The sequence below is a fragment of the Coloeus monedula genome, assembly GCF_965178545.1.
Source record: "Coloeus monedula genome assembly, chromosome: 6".
In the NCBI taxonomy this organism is placed as follows: domain Eukaryota; kingdom Metazoa; phylum Chordata; class Aves; order Passeriformes; family Corvidae; genus Coloeus; species Coloeus monedula.
In genome coordinates, this window is record NC_138786.1 from 61,408,786 (window position 1) to 61,422,491 (window position 13,706).

Below are 13,706 nucleotides of genomic sequence, written 5' to 3' on the forward strand. Positions count from 1 at the left end.
CCCACTGCCACCCTGCCCTGCTGGGTGCCCTCACCCACAAGCTGATAAGAGATAGTGCAAGTGTTTCTGTGCCCCAGGTGGCATCCGGCAAGTCACAGCTCACTCACGTGCCATCCATCCCACACCATTCCAAGCTTAATTCCCCCTCAAAGCTCTCCATTCCCTGCACAAGCAAAACACAGCACCTTCACATCTTTCCTTGCAGTTACTCTGTCACTGAACCCACACGAGCCCTGCCACTGATGTCCCAGTTCAACTGGATTTAACAACTGGTTTTTAATCCCATGCTCCCCCCGCCATGGGAAGTTCTTCGGGGCAGCCACAGTAACAGGCTTGCTCAGAGCAACAGGGCAGGAGCCTGACTACTGTGATAAACCCAAAATTAGAGTTTCCAAACCCCTTCCTAAAAGAGATCAAAACCAATCAATCGAGCAACAGCCCCGCACGGTCATTTGTGCGGTGGGATGGCACAGCACAAAAGCTTTGCTCGCTCAGGAAGAGGAGCTGGACCACTGCCTGTCTGTCCAGCTCCAATTGTTCCCACACTTCATAATTACGGACTACAATTCACCCTTTTTCCAATGCCAAACCCCAAAAGGCTCCTAACAAAACCATTCTAAATACTAAATGGGAAGCTGAACCAACTGTAATCGTTCAGATTCCCTCCCCTTGCTGCAACACTGCTGGATGCAAGGAGACACAGAGAAACTAATATTTAATGTTTTGCAGAGGGATTTGTGCTCAGCCACCCCGTAACACAGCCAGAAGCCTGAAGCTTAAGCAGGTCTTTACCCTGGTATCGCAAAATGACAACCCCGGTCATTCCAGCAACAAGATTTTCCCATTATTTCTGTTCAGTGTGCTGTTCCACACAGCTATACAAAGAGGTTGGACCACTGACAAAAAAAAAAAAAGCTTCGTTAACCTCTCAGTGACTCGACAATCCTATTGTTGAACAGCAATGGACAAAAGGAGAAGCCAGCAGCAGACGGATGCTCTCATCTATCCGAATTCCTAGAGGAAAATGAAATTGAGTTGCACTGGGAACAGGCTGCACAGCAGAGGAGAGTTGTTAGCTCAGAGAGAAATCAAAACTTCAGTGATTGTGAATCATATCAGATCTAGATGCTTTCATGTGGTTTCTTCTAACTACCTGGAGTCTCAAGATATTATTTATTGCACACATTATGTCTAAGCAGTTGAGTGATTTAAGTTGTCTCTAAAGAGAAAACGTGTGATTGCTGTATCAAAATTACTGTCAATGTGGCACAGATGTAGCTAAATGAGAGCATCAAAAGGCAGCAAGTGAAACAAGATTGCTGTACCCCATCACTCAGACTGAGTCTTGATAATTCTTCAGCTGCAAAGGGAGAGAAATCAACAGGGAAGATCTTTCCTTTGTCACCACACACAGTACAATAAAAGAATGGGGGAGGAAAAGTATCCATCAGTTAAACAACCAAAGTTCACAGAGTGAAAATAAATTTTCAAATATGCCAAGAGTTTAAAACTCAGGGGTATGCAGCTAGTTTCTCAACTCTGAGATTTTAAAAGGGCAGCTTCAGTTTAGGCTGGATGACGGGGGGAACAGAGACTCAACGCAGGGAAGTCAAAGTTCCTGTATGTTGACAGAGGCATCAAAAATGAAATTATCACCAACATGCCCAGCACAACTACCAAACTAGAATTTAGGGACTACTACAAGGCTGGAATTGCCTCCTCTTCAGCCCACGCGGCCGGGTAAGCACTGCATCAGCAGGTCTATTTTTGCTTTTAATACTCTACACCACAGTCATGGGTCAGAAAGACACAAAAATACTGGAAAATCCAAACAGCCAGGCTTTAGCAGGCATTACTTGCTACCCTCCCTTCCCCTGTGCACAAAGAGCTCTGCTGCCCTGAACTGCACCCAAGGAACAGGACCCTGCCCAGCAGTTCAGGCTTCCTCCGCTCCCACCTTGCAGGGAGGGGTCGAAGCCAGAGGACAATGCTGGCGTGGGAACAACTGGGCAGCAATGGGCTATGGCTGCATTTTGGCTGCAAGTCGGGAGAACGTTCTCAATCCTCAATCCAGCGAGGTGCAAGGTGCTGTAATGGTCAGCCTGCAGCCTCTGTACAGAGCAGGGGCATTGTATTTTATTTCACTCTTTTGCTGGTAGCAATCAATGAGTTTTAATCCACAGTCACATTAGGAACAACACCTCCAAAGAGGGTTGGATTTTATTCAAATGTGCACTAAATTTTAAATCGTTTGCCAGATTAAAGCATTGTTCACACTCTGTTTACAAACCCTCTGAATGCAGGGAACATTTAGAGGTACACTCAGAACTGAATTTGGACCACAGAAGGCTCTGCTGGTGATAGGCTTCCTAGTACACTGGTATTTTGACTTTCTGCTCCAGCAGAAATTTGCACCAGCTGAAGGCTGAACAAACTTCCATCATGAAAACTTCCACAGTAGATAGGAGTTCATTTGACTGCTCCATAGCAAAGCTGTCTTTCAGCATTTATCCTACAGCATGTTATCATGCAGGCATAAAGACAGCACTTCTATACCCAAGTCAGATCCCTCATGCTGTAGGACATGGTGCTGTTAATACTCTTAGAAATAAAGTTTCAAAATGGTTTAGGAACAAAGAGGCTTTAGAAGCAATCCCTGCAGCACTGGCACCATACAAGTTACACCAGTGCATTTCAAAGTATAAACTGCATCAGGAGCTGGAACTTCTAACTATTTAAAAGCACAACATGAAGGTTTAGAAATTGCTGCTGAACTCTGGTCGTTTCCCTGCTGAGGCAGGTGAAGTGTTAAGGTCTTTCTCTGCTCTCCTTTGAGACACTGCACGTATCTCATTTATTGAGGGCAGCACTAAGAGCTCACCTCATCATCCATCCAAAACACCTCCTGCACTACAACAAGAATTTCACTGGCTACAGCTCCACTGAGATGCCATCCTTCCACCTTCCACACCAAGGAGATGTGCTCCTGAACAGCAGAACCACATATTCCTCCCCACAAGGCTTCTTTTCACCTTGTTAACCTCTCTGTGCTTCATTGACCAGTTTGCTGAGGGCACTCACAGCTGAAGAAATGATACACCACTGGTGTCATCTCACGGTGTCATCACCCGGATCCTTTAGGCTCTGGCAGGCAGCTTTAGCAGGTCACATGTTCTCAGGAATCAGTGCAGTGTTTCAGCAGACCCCAAGGCAATATTTGCATCTTAAAACACCCAGAGCAGGGGACCAGACTCCCCTCCAGCAGCAGGGTAAAGGCTCCAGCTCCTCCACAGACTTGCTTAATGCTTGAACCACACCTGAGCCACATGGTGAAGGAGCTTTCTTTTACCACCTTCCTCATGCAGCTGCTGATGCCCCAGGTGAGTGACGCTGAGTGTTGCTAATGTCTCTCTGAGCAGCAGCAGCCCAGGGGATGCTGCAACACTCCTTACTGGCCCCAGTTCCACAATCCAGTTCACTGCATAACCCCACGCACAAGGCAGTTTTGAGAGCTGGGCAATGCCACACAAGAACCCTGCAAAAGATGTGTTCAAAGCACATCTCTAAAGGTTTCCTGGTTCTTTCCACTTGTGACCATAAGGACCGAGATTGCAGGAGTCTCCTAAAGGAACTGAAAGCAGTGAAATGCTTATTTGAAGAGTTTCAAATTCAAGTCAAGAACCCAACATCCCTGAGTTCTGCCCCCAAAACGGCCTCCTAACACAAGCACACACACCCGCCCCAATGTGCTCAGCACTGATCTGAATTCAAGAACACGCCAGGTTGTTAAAAAGGCCTAAAAATGTTCAGCAACAGAAATGCAGAGTAATTGAGGTCATTTCTCTCACGCTTCTCTGGGTTCTCACTCCCCTTGCTGTCCCACAATCTGCTCCTCCTTTGGCGTGCAAGAATTGAACAAACACTTCACTGCAACCACACAGATCTAAACTTATTTGCTTCCAACTTAAGTTACATCTCAAACTATTACTTCAGTAGCCTATAATGCCAAGCAGGGATTTAAAAAAATCTACTTGGAAATAGGTACACCTGACCTGAAGCCAAAAAAATTCTTCTTCTGGCACACAAACAGCATAGAAAAAGAGGCAGAAACTTGGAGACAGAGGGCAAGGGGCCGAAAAAGGCAGGATTGTAATGGAAACATCTGATCAAGAATTTTCACAAGCCTTTAAAACTTCTGAGACCCAACCCCTTCGCCAGCACTTCTCACATGCCTCAGACTGCAGACCATGTTATGCAAGTTCTAATTGTGCCTCCAGAACCCTCCCTGCCACCCACAGGCTCTACACCTCAGCAAATCCCTGTGTGGAAGTACACTGAGGCAGAGAAGAACCCTCCCACACCTGGCCTGGGGTGCTGCCACCTGTGCAGAGAAAGCCTGGCCTTGTTGGGCATCTTGAACCAGGCTCTAACCCCTTAAAAGCTGCTAAAAACCCCTCAGGTTTTACATACACACACCAAGCTATAAAGGTTCACTAAATTTAGCACGCAACCCAATCCTAGTGGTAACATAGCACAAGCAGAAGATATGGAAGTGACCTTAGGTGAAGGTAACAAGGAAAAGCTGTCAGTACTCCCACTGAGCTGCCGTGGGAAAGCCCAGAGAACCCAGTAAAATCCTAACAAAACCTCCATAAATCCATCAGGCAGCTTGGTGGTTTCCAAGGCTTTGAGATCCCACCTCCACCTCTCTTCTGGACAATGCTGCTCATTGCCCATGCTAGGACAGGGTTGGGAGGAACCTTCTCAGCACACTTCAGGGCAAACAATTCTCCATGAGCTTAGAGAAGTGAAGGTTCATGGACCTCCACCACCACTGCTGTAAACACAAAACCAGGCAGTATGAAGAGAAAAAGCAGCACAATCCTTTGTCCTTTGACCACAGCTGGAGCCACACGTGCTGCCAACAGGTGTTGAACCAAGTGAAGGTCAGTAGGTGTGACATGGGATACAGCATTGACCTCTAACCTCCCATTTTCTGCCAGCTCCCAGCACCACACCCCCTGAGAACTGCAGACACTGCCTGCTCCAAGGACAGGACACACTGAGTCTCCCTGGAGAACAGCGAGTTAAAGGAGGCAAAAGAATTCCCACCTAGTCCTGGGGAAAAGGGCCCTTCTTGGCACAGCACCCTAAACTCCGATCACTTCCCACATCTGAAAATGCCCTGTGAAAGATCCAGTGGGTACGAGCTGCTGCAGCCATGGTGATGCTCTCAGGTACACCTGGAGCTGAAGCAGACAGGAGCAGCAGGGATGCTGCAGCTGGCTTCATGTACCTGTTTTTAGGTCCTCACACAGAATTAAAGGCAATGCCTATGTGAAAGCCAAGCTGGGATGTCCAAGTGCAACATTCAGTGATGGTTTAGTGGGCAAAGCAGCACTTAACGCCAAGGCAGCCTTTCAAACCAGTTTGGGAGGCAAGAAGCAGCATCACTTTCTGGGGTCAGGCTTGGCCTCCCACCCACACCAGAGGAGACCCTGCAAGGAAGGGGCACATGGGAACTGGCTGCTGCAGGAAAGCAGTTTCACGTCATATCACAGAATGATTTGGGTTGGAAGTGACCTTAGAGATCACTGCATTCCAAGCCCCTGTCACGGGCAGGGACACCTTCCACTATTCCAGGTTGCTCCAAGCCCCATCCAACCTGGCCTTGGACGCTTCCAGGGATCCAGGGGCAGCCACAGCTTCTCTGGGTAACCTGTGCCAGGGCCTCACACCCCTCACAGGGAAGAATTCCTTCCTAATACCTAATCTAAATCTCTCCTCTCTTCATTCAAATCCATTCCCCTTTGTCCTGTCAGTATCTGACATTGCAGCTCACCCACCAGCTGACTGCCAGGGGTCCAGGTCACAGATGGGACCAAGAGAAAGGCACTACCAGCTGCTCTGCTGGTGACCCCCTGGCATCTTCACCTGCAGGTGCTTGGCCTCTGCTTTCCCTCCTGTAAAATGGGCAGCTAAGTGCCATGCCAGAGCCTGGCAGCAGCACAGGACAGGTGCTGATGGAGAAACATCCATGTGAGCCAAATGCAAGACATCAGCTTAAACACTCCTGCCACCCAGCACTTCCCACCCAAAGCCTGGGAACCATTCACTTCCTCCAATAAATTGGACTTTTTAATCTGTTGTCATCAAGTGTAGACTTTCCAACTTAAAACCCCACGGCAAATAGGCTGGGAAAAAAAACTAGTCATGGCTAGTGGTCAGATCAAACCAGGAACAATAAAATTAGGAGCTGACTGATATTATAGGCTGTCTTATGAGTCAGTCACGATCCGGTCCAATCCTGGCGAGCTCCCTGAAGAGCTGCACCTTGTGCAATAGCTTAGTCATCATCTTCCTTGACAGCTACGCACTTACAAACAGATTATGAGTCCACTCACACTTTCCCATGAAAATTTTCCTCCCTGCCCTACTACAAGCAGGATGGAACAGAGTGGTGCCAGCCTAGGAGTGGGCAGCTTGTCTCTTGCAGGGGAGGAGATAAAGCTTTTATCTCCCAGACTCAACAACTTCCTTCCTGTGTGGTAGCAGGCAGACAAAAGACAGCTCTTCACACCACAGGCAGGAACGAGATGTACTAAAATTTGTCATAACCCTGAAATAAAATGCCCTGCTTACCGTTTTCAGTCCATACAGGAGCGTGTAAAACAGAATTAATCCAGCATTTCTTCTACAAGGAACTTGCAGGGTGGGATTTGGAAGCAAAAGAATAAGGAGCCCAAAATAACTCGGGTTGAGTTTATATTTCTCTGGCAGCTAAGCAAAAGTTGGTAACACTGGACTGAGGTATTTCCCCTCTGCAGGATGAGAGCTGGATTGTTTTTGGAAGCACCATGAATCAGGGGCATAAATATACCAGGCTTTAAGAGCCTCTGACACCCACGTAATTCTGAACTCCAGCTTGATTTTCCCTGGGTCATTCAACACATGCTCAGCGAGCTGGACATGAGACAGGCAGGCTGAGAAGGTCAGCTATTCAATTAATAGGTGTGATCCCAAAACCAGAACTTGTGTTTTGCTGGATAACATCAACATACCTCTTCCGATGCTCCATTAGTCATTCAGCTTCTGATGGTCCATTAGTCATTCAGCTACAACTTGAAGGAAAAAGGAGTTTTGCTCTATTTCCTCAACTTCACAGCACAAAAGGGCTTAAAGATGCTTCCTGCAGCAGGGGAGCTGTGATGCAGCAGCTCCAGCAGAGCAGTGATTTGCAGGATTGCCTGGCTGCGAGCAGATCCAGACAGGAAAGCCAGGCAGCAGGATCAGCCAGAAGGAAGGGTGTCCAATGGAAAATGAGAAAAAAACCCTGCAAGAAGAGCTGTTGCCCATGCTTTAGTACCACTGAAAATCCTGCACACCTGAGAGCAACCGCAGCAAAGAGCTGTAAATGTAAGAAGAGGGCAATGCTATTTATAATAGGGACTATTAGTGCAAGAAAATGAGTAGCTTGTCCACATGACTGATTTACAGACACTTTCTCCAAGTTACAATGCAGCCCCAGTGATGCAGAAGCAAAGATGAGCTTTCATTTGAAACAGAAAAAATTGTGATTCCTTTAAATAAATCTTCATGGAAAGAAAAAGAGAAGAAACTACTTTTGCTTCTCTTTAGTAACAGCAAGTTAGAGCTATGGATTTTGGTAAGCAGTGTGGCCACAAAGCACTAACAAAAACAGAGAAAACATTGCAGAAAAGGAGGAGGAGAACTACAAAGAAGTAAGGTTTCTGATTGCCCCAAAAGCCTTACAGCTCCTGCCCCTCTCCTCTCCCTCCCACTGCACACTCACTGCACAGCAAAACTCAAGGCCTGAAGCACCCAAACTACTTCTTTGCATCATATAGTGGCAAGGAGATTTATTTGTGCTAGCCAGAGATTGTTTCCAGAGTTTTCACATGCACACAGGTAACAGACACCATTCCTCTTTTTCCCTGTTTTCTACACTGAGACTTTAAAAAAACCCCTCACCTCTAAATTGGAAGCATTAAAAAGGATCATGAGATTTGCATTCTTTAGCACCTCAGATTATATTAGAGTTTCCACTGCCATGACTCCCCCTTCCAAGTGCCCACCAAGCTTCAAACACAGAATCCTCCTATCTGAGTGGACTTTGGTATTTCTTGTACCAAGACCGGAGCATCCAGACTGACAAGATGGCCAAGGCAGCAGAATTTTTGCACTCCCAGGAGATCTCTGTTTAATTTTGCTGTATGGAGAGATCCTGCACCAAGCCTGCCCTCTGCCCAGGACCTATATTTAGGGACTGAGCTGACCCGACAGTGCCCCCATAAGCTCATTTATCGAGATTCACTTATTCATTCTAATATAATCTAATTAGATGCAGCAGTTCTGTACACAGGCATGGCAGTGACCAGGCATTGATGAGCTCAAACACAGGGAGCCCAGCCCAGGTGCTACTTAGTTCTCACAGAGAGGGGAAAATACCCCTTGCAGAGGAATGGCAGGAATTGCAGATGTCTGTGCACTGTCTCAGAGCGCACCTGGATCCACTCTGCTTCTTCCCTCCACCAGGTAAATAACGATTCCTCAGCTGGAAGCAGCAGCAGAGTCCAGATCAATGGACAGCACTTATCGATGCAAGGGCTGCTGCTCCTGCTCTTAAATCACTGGAAATGGGGGCAAAAAAAAAGAACAGGAATCAGTCTCTCAGGCAGCACCCACGCCAGCAGGCACAGATGCGTTCCCAAACTGCAGACCACAGGCATCAGCCTGGAAAACGTGCCAAAGAGTCCACATTGTAAGAAAATACTTTAAAGGCTCCATTCTGGCAAGAAATAGGAAGTTTTCAAAGCTCCCAAGTACCCTCTCTCCTGCCACCAGCTGTAGTTCAGGCATGCTAACAGGAAGAAGCTTTTACATTTCTAAAAGCATAAAGAAATACTTTTTTTTTTTTTTTTTTTTTTTAAGTCCCCATGTGTTTTATTTGCTTGGACATCTTGTATAACGATGAGAAGAGAAGCAGATTCCTAGGAGTCATGGGCTGGTAATTCTCCAATTTATCATCTCCATAGTTTATGCACAGTCATTAACAAGAAGTGATTTGTCTGGGACAGATTTAGCCCAGCAACTCCCTGTCTCGTTAGCCTGAAACAATCACCCGAGGAATGTCAAAAGGTTTGTGAGCTTAGTGCAGTGAGCAGCCCCCTCCAAAATATTCCTACTTTTAAAAATAGTCCAATCCTGCTGCTTTGCCAATGCAGAGCAGGAAGTTTAAGAGCTAAACACAGATACGTAAAATTCCCCTTATACTAAAAAAGATTCTGATGGGTAAAGGTAAAACGTTGTCACTGACAAGGAAATCCTGAGAATATTGATAAGAGAACAGCACAAGGAGACTTAAAGACTTTGACTTGGTTAACCTATGAAAACAAGGGGTCAAGAGGGGATCCGATTGCTCTAATTACATCAGGAAGGGAAAACAATCATTTAAACCAAATGGAAACACTAGAACCAAAAACAAATTACACAACCAGGCCACAAACATCGTGAGGATGGGAATTCAGCAACTGCTTGAGACTTCAAGGAGGTTCTCCATGAGCTCTCCCACAGAGATGGAGAAAGAATAAATGGATCGAGTTTCACCTTGGAAGTAGTTGTGTTATGAAAGGCATCCACAGCACGGATGGGTGCTAAAAACAGGGAAACTAAACTTGATTTGGGTTGCTGCCACAGCTTTTGGAGTGCGGAGCGGGATGAAGAATTACCTCCTCCTGCCACTCTGTCTTCTGCTTCCTCCCCATCCCTCCAGGACAGCACAGGGGGATTTCACACTATTTACTCAGGCACATCACTGGGGTATGACCAGGGAACTAAACTTGGGAGCTGAAGCCTCACAAAGTCAATGGTGAGAGGTGGGTGCCTTGGCAGCAGCACGGGAAAGGGATTAGGAGACACCAAGTTTGATGCTTAAAATAAAACGCACGTCCTCTCCCCCGTGTCCTCGCGCTTAAGGGTCTTGGGCGTAGCTTAAACACAGACCTGGCCATCACTGCTGAAATTCACAGGGAATTCCAGTTCCTAAGGGAATTTTTTAGCCCCGGGTTTACAGCAACCAGGGTCAAGAATGATTAGACCTTTTTGAGCCATAACCACCAAATCTCCAACAGCAAGAGCAGATGACGCAAACGAAAGCTGTTACCAAGCTAACCAAGCAATACCACAGCTTTACACAGGCTTAAGCAAGTCCTTCCCTTTTCTTCAAGGGGTGTCAGAAACAAAGCAGTCATCAGGTCTGTAACAAGGGTTTTGTGCCAGTAGGGGATAAAGGATCAAATTAAAATCTCATTGTGTCCTTCAGATCCTACTGCTGCTGTTTCTGAGAGCAGAAAGCATCTTCTTGAGAGCAGCTAGAAAAGTGGGGTGGTAGGAAAAAAAAACTACCAAAAAAGGTATTTGGTAATAACTCTACCAGAGAATTAATGTTTCTCTCCAATCCCCAACCTTTCACTGCTGCAGTTACACACAAAAGTTATTTTAATCACAGTATGCAGAAAGCAGCATCAGCATATGAGGCAAGAGAAAAAATATGTTGTAAAGCAAGTTGCATGGCCTGTTCGTGGGCAGAAATTACAGCGCAGTTACAGGCAGGAGGTCCACGAGGCAGAGAAACACTTCCAGCCCAAGCCAAACAGAAGGATGATAGTGATTCACCGAGAGAAAAGGCAAGGAAAATACCTGAAAGGATGTGGAAGACAGGAACTGAATCCCTTCTCAACTTTTGCAGCAATCAGTTCAGACTGCCCAGTGAGAAATTTTTGCCTTGTCATAGGTAAAGAGATGTCAAACAGAATAGTTCTGTCGACTAAATACCATTTGTGTTGGTGGACAGAAGCAGCAACGGCAACACTAAAGGAATGGGGGAAGGGAGAATTTTAAACAGAAAAGAGCTACAGCAGGGTATCAGCTCAGCTCCTCTTCCACAAAGAAAGAAATGATCTTTGAGGTTTTCTAACAGTGACCTCAAAATACACAGCACAGCCTTTGGGGGGGGTGTGGGGGAAGAAAGGTTATAAAATGACGAACCTAAAGCACACGGGTGGATGCACATCACTAGAGAGCAGAACTTGTCACTGTCTAATGCAGAAAAGATGCTCAACTACGTTATTCTTAATAACCACCTACTCAATTAAAATACTTCATCAAGCGAAGGCAGCCGGGTACAAAAGGTTTAGCCTTGCCGCCTTAACTCCTCTTTCCTTCTCAACAACTTGCACGCTGGAAGAAGGGAGTAAGCTGTGAGTAGAGAAGAGGTGAGGGGACATTAACACCTCCAGGGTTAACAGAGCTGCACACAAACCATACCGGAGCCGTACCAAAGGGCACAGGCAACCTCAAAAATAAAACACCGCTGACAACATCACCTACGAAGGTGGAGAGCAGCATTTGCGAGCATGTGACACCAGTACAGGCACCCAAGCCGGGCCAGACCGCGGTAATGAAGCGCAATGCTCATTAAAGCTCGTACGGCCACCCGGGCGCTGCAGCATCCGCCTCTCGCCAAACCTCACCCGGGGCTCCGACAGCCACGGGGAACGCTCCGAAATCACATTTCGGGCGTCGCTTCTCGCCCAGCCGCCCCTCGGCGAGCGGTTCAACGCTGCACGCTCCGGGAACACCGCGGACACGGCGTGTTTGCCCCGCTTCACCCGGCTGCGGGGAGATGCGCTCGGGAGGCACCGGAGCCCCACCGGAGCCCCACCGGAGCCCCCCGAACCCCGCCGGCCCCACGGCGGCGGCCTCTCCCCGGCGCGGGGCCGCGCTCGGACCTCCCCACGGCCGGGCCGCAGCCCCGGGCCCGCCGAGGCCTGGGCCCGCCGCCCCTCGCCGGGAGGCCCCGGCCCCGCTACGACCCGCGGCACCCCCCGGGCGGGACTCACCGAGACGGCGGCGGGCAGGGCAGGGCCGGGCCGGGCCGGGCCGAGGCTGCGGGGACGGAGCGGGAGCGGCCGGTGGCTGCGCGGCGCGGGCGGCAGGAAGGGGAGGAGGCGGCCCCGCACGTCCGCCGCGCCTGCGGCCGCCCCCCCGCGCGTTAAAGGCACCGGCACCGCCCCGGCCGGGAGCCCCCGAGGGCCGCCGGCACCCCCCGGGCCTGCCCGGCACGGACCCCGGCCGCAGCCCACCCACGGGGGAGCCCCAGGAGCGGGGAGCGCCCGCCCGGCTTTGCCACGTGTGTGGGTGCATCACCCAGAGCCGCCCGTGCGCTGGGGGATCGCTCCCCGAGCTCCCCACGTGGGGATCCCTCACCTGGTCCTGAGGTTCACCCACCGACACTCCCCCCACGTGGGGATCCCAGGGATCAGCCAGCCGGAGTCCCCCTACACGGGGATCCCCCGGGATCACCTATCCAGACTTCCCCCACGTGGGGATCTCACCACCCCCAAGCTCCCCCATGCTGCAATCCCTCACTTATTCCTGAGGATTAACCACCTACACTTCCACCAGGCGGGGATCCCCAGGGATCTCCCCACCCATACCCCATCCATGGACAGGGATCACCCACCCAGACCTCCTGCACACAGGGATCCTCCCACCCAGGTTTCCCACACGTAGGGAACACAGGTACATCCACCCAAACCCCACCCAAGCATGGGAACCACCTCTAGCACGCAGGTGTCCCCAGGGATCTCCCCACCCATACGTGGGGACCGTTCTCCACAGACCGGCCTGATGCGGGGATCTCACTGCCCAGACCCACCAGGCACAGGGATCGCCCATCCAGACCCCCACCCTCCTTAATTACCCCCCCACCCCCAGTTCCAGCCAGTTCCCACCATATCCCTCTCCACCCCTTTTCCCAGAGCTGGCAGAGTGGGGGGGTGTGGGGATTCCAGGTGCCCAAGGCAAGCAGACAGAGCACACCCCAAGGCCTCCTCCAGGACATGAAGGAGACCAGACACCTCCTCAAGACCAGGAATAGAGCTTGTCCTTCAATTTCACTTAAATCTTAAAACTGCCTGGCAGCCCTGCCTGCAGCATAGACATACCAGGGGCTCATTCAGGGAGTCTGCGGAGTCTGCAGGGAGGAAGATTAACAGGATTTTTTCAGCTCTGACTTCTTAGAGCCCCGAGTTCTTCTTCCCTCTGACGTGGATCTTTCCCAAAGTGCTCACAGGGCAGATTTCCTTCTCCTGCCTCAGCTCAGCGGCTGACCACGGATCTGTGGGTACCCACGGGGATGGAAACTGATGCTCTGTCTGTTACTTGGGGACAGCGAAACAGCCCAAGAAATCACCGAGGGCACCCGTCCAGCTCCATCGCTGAGGGACTGACATTAACTCTCAGCTTCCTGGAATCCCAAACATTTTGGGGAAAACACAGGAATGTGCACCTTTTTTGGCTCAGCAGCACAGCTGAGCCAGCGGTGGCTGGGGGGGAAGTTCCGATGCTGGTCAGGTATCCACAGTGTCCGGTTGCAGCCGGGAGGCAGCCGGCAAAAGGGAGTTATCCCAGCGCAGCAGAGAGGCTTTGCACGCACCCTCCCATCATTTCTTCAGATCTCTGGCAATGAGGAGCCTGGTTTGACTTCCAGGTCCTGTTGCTCAGAGCAAGCCATATGTTTATTTGTCCCAAAGCATCTTTGAGAAATCAACCGCTCCGTAGCACTGGGTATCAAAGAAGGATTTGCATGGAGCTGCGGGGAGAGCTCAGCATTCCCCTCTTGG

General features: G+C 49.6%; 1 protein-coding gene across 8 annotated transcripts in view; it reads right to left on the reverse strand.

Annotated features, from left to right (window-relative positions):
* The window catches only part of KTN1 (kinectin 1), a 75,172-nt gene extending 63,132 nt beyond the window's left edge, over positions 1 to 12,040 (reverse strand). For 7 of the 8 annotated variants that reach the window (XM_082283504.1, XM_082283509.1, XM_082283506.1 and 4 more), the window contains exon 1: positions 11,922 to 12,040. The gene's annotated coding sequence lies outside the window, so the exon portion shown is untranslated. Of the gene's footprint in view, positions 1 to 11,552; positions 11,602 to 11,921 lie in introns of those variants that run through there. The other variant, XM_082283503.1, reaches the window with a different exon arrangement.
* Positions 12,041 to 13,706: the final 1,666 nt, after the last annotated feature.